This window comes from Crocodylus siamensis, chromosome 11, assembly GCF_052110815.1.
Source record: "Crocodylus siamensis isolate JL-2025a chromosome 11, ASM5211081v1, whole genome shotgun sequence".
Lineage (NCBI taxonomy): Eukaryota > Metazoa > Chordata > Crocodylia > Crocodylidae > Crocodylus > Crocodylus siamensis.
In genome coordinates this window covers 20501399-20510723 of record NC_143405.1, presented here as the reverse complement: position 1 = coordinate 20510723, position 9325 = coordinate 20501399, and the positions used below count along the sequence as shown (strand labels likewise).

General features: G+C 47.2%; 1 long non-coding RNA gene across 1 annotated transcript; it reads left to right on the top strand.

Moving 5' to 3' along the window:
• The first annotated feature begins 4176 nt into the window (after positions 1-4176).
• On the top strand, positions 4177-8024 carry LOC149855575 (uncharacterized). The gene is made up of 2 exons (XR_016438480.1): positions 4177-4269; positions 6432-8024. It is a non-coding gene; the product is annotated as an uncharacterized LOC149855575 (long non-coding RNA).
• The last annotated feature ends 1301 nt before the right edge of the window (positions 8025-9325 follow it).

Genomic DNA, 9325 nt, shown 5'->3' with positions numbered 1-9325 from the left:
CTCCCCTGACATCATCTCCACAAATTACCAGCCAAAGAAGCTGTCATGGGGAAATGTCAAGTGTCGGATATAATTCCTTGCTTTGGAGCCAAAGTCACAGACTTGTTTTGAACAGCAGCAGCTCAGGGGCAGTTATGATATCCCAGTGTCCCCTCCTCAGGAGGAAAGTAGCAGCCCCTGGTACTGTGGACTGGGTTCCCTTCTGTTCTGCTCAGCAATGCAGAAGGGCAGTTTGCATCTTCTCTATGCAGCTCCTACAGCCCCCACCAGCAGTCAGCAGCCAGCAGCCAATGGCCAATATGCCAGCCGAGGGCATCCTCTTTGGCCTCTGTCCTTCCACAGTCCTTGTGCTACATCTCTTGTAAGGGAACCCCAGGCCTGGGGTCTCCCCCTGCCCTTTGGCTCCTTTGTACCAGCCTTACTGATGCAAAGAAGCTGCTGCAACAAGAAATAAGCCTGGTAAACCCAGCACAGAAGAGATTTGCTTCATGCACTAAGTTCCATTTGTTGTTCAGTCCCAGCCTATGCAGCTCTGTAGTGCTTGCCCCCTCCCTGGCTCTGCTACACTTGCTCTAGAGTCACTGCTGCCAGCTCACTGCCCTCTGCTAGGGCAGCATCCACCTCCCCGAGCCAGAATCAGGCTCCCTCTTAGTTGGTTTCTCTCTCAACTGCCCAGCAACCTGGTCTCAACAGGAAGGTGCTCTCAGTCCTGCCTAGCCTGTGATCTGGTGACTAGGTTGCTCTGCTGTGGTGACAAAAGTCAGGATTTGAATCCCATCAGGGAAAGGTGAGCTTAGAGTCTGGATCCACCAAGTCTCCCTGATCTTGAACAGGTGCTCCAACTGATGTGCAAAAAGTAGGACAGACACACAACATCAAATACCATTTTTTTTCATCTGACTACAGTTTCAGGGGATTATGCTACCCTTCGGTGTGCCCCCAGGGGACTGAATTACAGCAAAGTAAATGGACTTAGATGCTTCAGGACATCATGGGATCACTTCCAAACACATGCAGTAGGAACAAATCTAATCCCTTGGGGATAGGGTGTCAAAGAGCCCTATCAGATGGTGTGCAACACTGCCTGTGGGTCCCACATTGGATCAGCACAGTGCGTGTGATGCATTCCAATCCTGTGTGCTGCACACACCACATGGGTTTGGGGCCAGTGCATGGCATTCAGCATGTGGAGCTGGTCCGGGCACACAACGCATACAGTGCCCACACCAACCTGGCCCTGTGAACAGGGTCTGGTGTGCAGGCCAGTCTGGGGCCCAATCCAGCCCCGGGGCTGGGCCTGAGCCATTTACTTGGCCCACAGGGCCAATGAGTTTGATATCCCTAACTTAGGGCAAAACTGTAACTGTGAACATACAGCGCAGGCCATGATGGAGGTCAAACAGAATGCAGCTGGGGGGCTTAGATGCCGAGGAACTGTGTAAGTGACACTTCTGTGCTCAGCAGTGAAACAGGATTCTGCCCTGGTGCAAGTGCAGCTGCTGCTGATCATTCAGCAGTGCATTCGTCAGAGGCATGCTACAGCAGTGCTCCAGTGTCTCTGCTAGCCAGTTCACTTGTACTTCTACCTGAAAGACTGAATTTTACCTTTAACAGAGTTGAGCAATAAGTTTGATGGAACAGTATTTCCTTTGGAAAATGCCATTTTGTCTAAACTGAAAAATCTGATGAGTGTCAGTTTCAACAGCATTTGGCAAGTATCGTTTCAACTTGTTTCTTTTGCTAATGTTGGCGCCTTTCAAACCAAATTTGTTTCGATTGATTTCACTTTGAGGTTTACGTTCCCTGGAAATGAGTGCAGCCTTGGCTATATTTAATAAATGATATTTTGAAAGCACCAGAATGAAACAATTCAAGCTGAGACATTTTGAGGCTCTCTCACAGGAAAAGTCAGTTTTGAGTTCTGTAGCAGAATGAAAATGGAATTCCTGCTCTGAAGGAAACCATTTTCTGATCAGCTGTACCTGTCATGGGTCTCTACATTAGGTTTCCTGCCTGATATTGAAAGGCAGTTGTCACAGTAAGATTTACTCAAAGCCTAGTCATATCAGCTTTGCTAGGGAGAATCCACCTCTCAGCCATTTCAGCTCCAACAGTAATAAGATAACTGGCATAGATGCTTCTCAGTTTTAACCCACTGGGCCTTTCAAACAGGCTTTTCCAACACAGTTGAGCCCATAATAGCTACAAGTTTTATTGCCTGGAAACTTAATCCAACCAACACCATCTACAGCAGCCCACTCACTCCCCTCAGTCTGGGCATGGTTATCATCTCAGTTAACATCTGAGCTATTAAAATTCCCTGGGGATCAGAGTTCTGGCTTTGCTTATAGGCTGAAAAAAAATCCTGGTATATTTTCTGTAACACCCATGGATGCTAAAAGAAAGCCCCAAATCACAGGACTGCTTATACCTTCCTCTCCTTCCCTTCATACCAGACCTACAGTATGCCTTACCTGGGGCACAAATAGTTGGCTGAAACTCCCCATTCTCCAAACCACGTCAGACCTCCAAACCTCACTTAGGCGGTGCGAAAATCCTCTCTGCTCAGAAACCCCAACTGTCTGAGCACTTCCTGTCTTGGGTGCATGGGAGAACAGAACTTGTGCTGCATGCCTTTGCAGTCACTGAATCAGCTGTTCCAGTATGGACTTGTAGATTAAAGCTGTAATGGACTGTTATGATACCCAGAGTTTGACCTCCTGAATAGACAGCCCATGTTGATAGCAAAGGTAAAAATAGTTTCTGGAGCAAAACAGGCAGAGTACTGTTTACACTGCCTGGAAAATACTATTGTTACCAGTTCCTGAGAAAGCTCTACTGGAAAATACAGCTTCACAAGAAAAAGTGTAAGGCAATTCTATTTTTGCTAACTGTGGTGTGCCCAGCTCATACCTGGTGGACAATCGTCCACTGTTTAGATTTTAGCTGGTGCATTTTTAAGCAGTGAATGTTTAAGCACATCCCCATTAGAGCCACTCCAACATGCTGGTAGAAAATAGCCAAGTAATAAAATACGCCCAGGTCAGGGACCGTTTTAAAACAACTAGAGTTTTCTTAGTCTTAAAAAAAATGCAATTTGCACCAGTCCCATTGCTGCACCTCTCAAGAGAACACCAGATTTGGGGCTAACCAGGACTCACCACAGCTGCATTCACTTGGCTGCATCAGAAAATAAGACAGGACACAAATACAACCTTGGCATTGCCTTATGAGGGCTAGGCTCCTGCCATATAGTTGGCATCATCCCAGCATTCCTATCAACTTAATATATTCTTCAGTCATGCTATTTAACTAATTACCAGAAATTAACTTGGATCAATAGTTTGGAAGTGCCCCTTTGCTCTTCTCTTTTCCTTTCCTCCACCCCAAGTTCTAGTGTTAGAAACAGGAATTCTCTTCAGTTCATTTTACCAAACCAGAGGGAACTTGCTCTAGTAATTAGAACTTCACTATCTGAGAGGAAAGCCCATTCTGAAATTCAGATGCCCAAAGATATTCAAAATGGACTAATTTACCATAATAAAGTTATCCAAAAGTAGATGTGCTTGATACTGAATAGCAACCATGCCACAAATCAATTGCTTTAATTTTCCAGAGACTGTAGGATAAGGCCCTTTTAAGTAGCTGGGTTGATTTCTGAGCACTTTTTTGTTCTGTTAGTGCCTTTCATCAGTCTTTTACAGACTTCACCAGCAAATTTAGGTCCTTTCATATCAGCGTTGCCCTTTTACAGATGAGAACACCAAGGCACAGGTTGTGGAAGTGAACTGGCCATCGGGGGATTGGCAAAAGTAAGGTGAAAGCTAACAAGAGGTCCAGTCTGCACTGCAATTCCTAGAGCCCCCTGACTCTCAAGGAGCTACAGCATTTGTTTCAAAGCTGCAGATGGCATGTAGGAACTACACTAAAGGTCTTCATTTCCTTATATTTATAAATGAAGGTCATGCCCTTGCTAAGTACCCACATTTAAAGGAACCATCTACATGAATGCATCTAGAAGCACAAACACATGCCAGAAATGTTACTTGAACCTAGTAAACTTCTTCCTTAAGTAACTGGACCAGCACTGGGGTTATTTCTGGAGGGTCAGGGTGGGGCCAGTTCTCATTGGTCAGGAGTTGTAATAAATATTAGCTTACCTGTGCCTGCCTTCTAGGCACTTTGAGTTGGTTGACAGCACAGAGGCTGCAGTACTGTAAATGCCTAGGATTGCTGCATGAGGGCTTGCTAAGCAGTCTTTTCCACCAGGTAAGAAAGAGACATGCTCTGTCTTCTCTGATTGCTGCTTAGCTCCACCTGTTGTCTCTTCTCATCTCCCTTCCCCTGAGTCAAGGGTCTAGTTTAAATGCAGTAGCTGATCCCTTTTCTTCTAGCTGGAAAGGTCACTGATTCTAGAGGAGGATGGCTAATTCCTTTATGTCACTCACTCCTACTTACCTCTTAGAAGTGAGACAGGGGACTGAGAACACTTAAGCTGTACACAGACAAACACATACACTGCTTGGCTGTTGTGCAGCATTCTTGCAAGCACTACCTAGATAGAGTCTGGACTTTCTTAGCCCTATGCTGAGCAGAGCTGTCTCCTGTGCTAGCATGTTCACCTGGGCTGGTGGGGCATTTGCTTGGCATAGCTCTGGGTGACAGCTGCTAAATGGAAGGCTGTGTGTGTGCATACAAGCAGTAGAGCCATAGCAGATACTAATGTTTTGCATCCATGTGTTCTAGAGTAGGGGGAAGTCCTGTAGCTCCAGTAAGTATCTCATTCATACAATGAGTTTTTCCAGGGATGATATATCCATGATCCCCCCACCTCTCCCCCCTGTCCCCCCCCCCCCAAAAAAAAAAAAAAAAAGCTGGGGGAGAGGATGCCTGGAAACCATAATGTAGGATGGAGATGCACATGAATGCTACAAACACAAAGGGAGCACTGTGCTGTTGAACAAAGTCCCAACCAGCTCTGGACAGGTCTCTAAATCTAGCAACAAATAGAGGAATTCAGCCAGGAGACTTCCTGCTGACCAGCTCTATTCCCACCACCACCCTTGACAATTCAGGCAAAACAGTGCTGTGGAAAATCATCAAGGCTGGAGCTGAAGAAATTCATCCATGTTTCTTCACCCCCAACTCAAATGTGCTTTCTCAAAAAGCAAAGGCAGCCAGTGGGGGGAATGAATCTGCACAGCTATCAAGTCTTGTGCTGCTCCATGCTTGATTTGTATATTTGAGAACTTGCACTGATCCAAAAACTTAATTTTCTTCCTGCCATCAGCACTGGTGGAGCCAGGACACTGAGGGATACACAGCTATGGTTGGGGAGAGGCAGGTTCCAAGTGCAGCTTGGGAAGCCTTGATCAGCATGACTAATCCCCTCTGTTGTCCAGAAGACATACGCTGATGAACAACAGATACATACAGGCAGTTCTCTAGGACACAGTTAAGGCACTGTTTTCAGGAATCAAGTCAAAACATTGTAACTTGGAACCGATTTCTGTTCCCCTGCCCCTACTGGAAACAGTGGTTCCTGAGCCAAGGCCCTATACCCTATTTGCACCAAAAATAACCCCGAATTTTGTACTTAATCAATTAGAGAGGAGTAATATAGCTACATTAAATATTTCTATTGTAAACAGCAATCATACTGATTTGGAAGGACTTATTTGAGGAGACTTTGCTGGACTTCTTGAAGGGCTCTTGGCTGGAGTCTTCTCAGGAGTCTTGGCTGCAGGTTTTTCTGGAGTCTTGTCCGCTTTCTTAAAGTGTCCAAGGAAGTTTGGAAGGATGATCTCCAGGGAGATGGGTGACACAGTGAACTTGCTTGCTGACATGGCTTGGCATCAGATCAAGTGTTATAAAGTTGAAACTGATGTCAGAAAGCTGAAACAAGGTGTCAGTTTAGAAACGTTGCAAGTGTGAAATGTTGGAAGCTGAGGACTGCCTGTACTTGTATCCCATCTTGCATGCAGCTGAACCTGGACTGCATAAGATCTGGACTGGGCTGTGGTAATGCTTTGTTTAGCTGCTGATGGCCTGAGTATCATACAAGATATGAGCCAGTATCAGCCCTCTATCAGTTCACACAGCCAGGGTGCGTGAACCTGCATTGTCAAAACCTGCCTGGACACAGGACTCCAACATATTGGGGGAGGCAGTTTCTTGGCCTTGGTTACAAAATGTAGCAGTTCTCCCTTTGCTTGCTACAGAACAGAACAAGCACCCCTCTGCCAGGCAACAGGCTCCCGTACCTACAGGGGAAGGTGGGTGGGGGTAGATCTTGGGCAGCTGGCATATCTGTAAGAGTTTGTGGGCATTTATTAAAGCCTCTTATTGTTAACCACTGAACAAGACTGAAGTTCTGCCAATGGTTGTGGTCCAAGCACAGGCCTCCGCCTCACATGTTTTGTTTTTTGCAGGATTTTGGGAGGGAATCTGAACCAGCTGCCAGCAGAGGCTATGGCCAGGCTGCAGGGTGGTCAATAAAGGTGCTGAGACTAGCTGCACTGCTCCCCCTATGAATCCTGACACAACCATGCAGGCCCAACCGATTGGTCAGGATCATCCGGATGCCCCTGAACTGGGCTGCCTGTCCCAGCCTGACACAAAGCCTGGAAGCATCAACTATGTGCTCCTAATCCCGCTAGCAAGGCCAGAGTGCCACCCTGCTTGTACTGAGCAGGGACAGTCCCACGTGGTGTCTGGCTCTTCCAAGCCCAGAAGCTGCCCCTGGAAGATATTTCTGATTGTCTTGGGTGTTGTGGTCATCACTACATTAATGACCCTGCTGCTGTTCTGGAATTACAAATGCATTGTCATCGACCAGTACTGTGAGGGGAACAATGAGGTGCTGCCTCCTCTGTTCAAAGTCCTTTAGAGAAAGGGAGCATGAGACCAGGCTGGGACCCACTCCAAGGCCCCTCCTGAGTAGATGACTGGTTGTCCTTGACTGTGCCCTATTGAACATCTCCAGCAGGGACTCTGCACCAACAGACTCTTACAGTGGTGATTCCTTAGCAGCTAATGGATCATCTTGTCTTGACAACTGCTTGTTCTAGCAGGTTCCTGTTCTAGTTGCCATGTAACCCTTTAGCCCCCTGCTTGCTTTCCCTAGCATTTGGGGAACATTAGCATTGATGCCCTATCTGAACAGTAATATAACACTGTAATTTGGACTAAACTTCCTGGTGCCTCCACATTGTGGTTCTGTCTGAATAAGTGTCTTCTGGCTTTGGACAAACGCATGCCAGTCACAGGGGAGGGCACCTCAGGAACACAGTCTGTCTAGGCCTTTGCTGCTTACTGCAGTTGAAGTTGCTTGAAGGTATATCATAGGCCTGCAGTTCTTAAGTTACTGCAAACATCTGATACGCTCCTCACAAGCCCCTCAGCTTTCCAAATAGGCTGACTTTTCCCACTGCCTTTGTCAATGGCTCCAGTGTAGTGGGTATAAAATGTAATTGGGCTGATTCAGCTGCCTCTTGCCCCTTCTCTCACAGATATGGATGATGATAGCGATGCTAGCAGGGGCAAGACCACGAAGAACTGAGTCCCATGTCTCTGAAGGTAGTTGTTTTGGTGATGGAGAACATAATACACCTGGCCTCCAGCCATCCCTGTGTAACTGGAGTGATGCCTACAGGGGTTGTTGGTGGTGTTATCTGCTGAATTGGCTGTAGAGTTGAAAACCCACTAGATTCCAAGAATGGGAACATGATCCTCCTGGCACGGAGTCATTTTTCATAAGTGCATTCATGTTCTGGCTGGTACCATTTGTTTGGAAATAGCCACTCTTGGGACAACATACCATGTTACAGGCATCCAGGCTGGTCTTAGATGTAGCAGCTGCAGCTAGAAACAAAGGAATATCAAGTGGTTCCTGTTATGTGCTTCAGGTAGCACAGCCAGGGAGCCATGGTGCATGGCAAGGAAAAGGGGAGAAATCTGTAAAGACTGAGTTGAATCTCATTTTGTATTTTCTTCCTGTCTAAATTAAAAAAAAAAAAAATCTTGTTTGTTCAACATGCAGCATTTCTTTCAACCCAGCATTACTGGCTCTTTGTTTTGGGCTTTGGAAGAACAACAAAAGAAACAATAGCTATTACTAAATTCTCTGAACTGCCAAAAGAGGAGCCCCATCCTCCCCTTCTACTCTGCATCTGTGACCAGGATAACTGTTATAACTTGGGAGTTCTGGTCCTCCGCAACATTGCCTCCTCCCTAGTGCCTAAGTCAGAGGCAAGCGAAGGCTGGCCCAGAGGCTGGATCAGGCCCATGGTAGACTCTGTTTCCCAGCAGCCCCTGCCTACATCACTGTGTCCAGTTTCCATGGAGATCCCAGCAGTAGTGGGGGCTGTGACAGCTGGGGCCAGGATTTCCATGGAGACTGGCCGCCAGCAGCACTGGCAGGGCATGTTGCTGGGTGGGGAGCTGCTCTGAGACCAGGGCTGGGGTCTTGCAGCAGTGACAGCATGGTGTGGAGCCAGGGCAGAACAGCAATCTGCTGCCTGCATGTGCCAGGCAAGTGTGTGTGGACAGTGGATCACAGCTCTGCCCTGGCTCCTTACCACACTGTCACCACTGGAAGATCCCAGCCCCAGAGCAGCTCCCTGCTCAGCCACACCGGGCTGGACAGCTCTCTACCCTCACCCTAGGGCCATAAACTACTGTGGAGCCAGGGAGGTGCTCTGTGTCCTTCCACTGCTTCTGGCCTCACTTTGTGTAGACAATTAAACATTCACTGGCCCAGGGGCTGGAACATAGGCCTCCCATCTCCTAGGGCAATGACCTTCCTTGGCAGGCCTGAAAGTTGATCTCACTCCTGTGGGGCCCTCTGTATCAATGAACATTTATTTATACAAAATGAAACAGCTGCAACAGGAGAGGCAAGGCAACCCATTTCAGAGCAGCCTCTGGCCAACAGATTAGGGTACTGCTCTGACTGATGAAAAGCCCAAAACTTTTCTTGGACTTGGGCAAAGTACTTCTACAGTTCTTTAAAGTGTGCCCTGGGTCTGATACAGACCTGCATTTGCTTAGCACTCATCTGCATTTGGAGGTATTTATGAATTCTCTGTTGAAGAACTGAGTACAAGTGTTGCCTTTTGTTTCTCCACTCAATGAAATGGCCTTGCGTAAGCACAAGGGAATAAGACCAGTGTCCACACTAAAGGCAATAATGTCAAGAAACAACCTGTTGTATCTCTTGGGCATGCCCAGGCCTACACCTAGACTGGGAGGAAAGACTCCATATACCAGTCAGGCTGATATGCCCTCTGAGGGCTAAGGCCTCCTGTTTCAAGGAAGTCTTTGG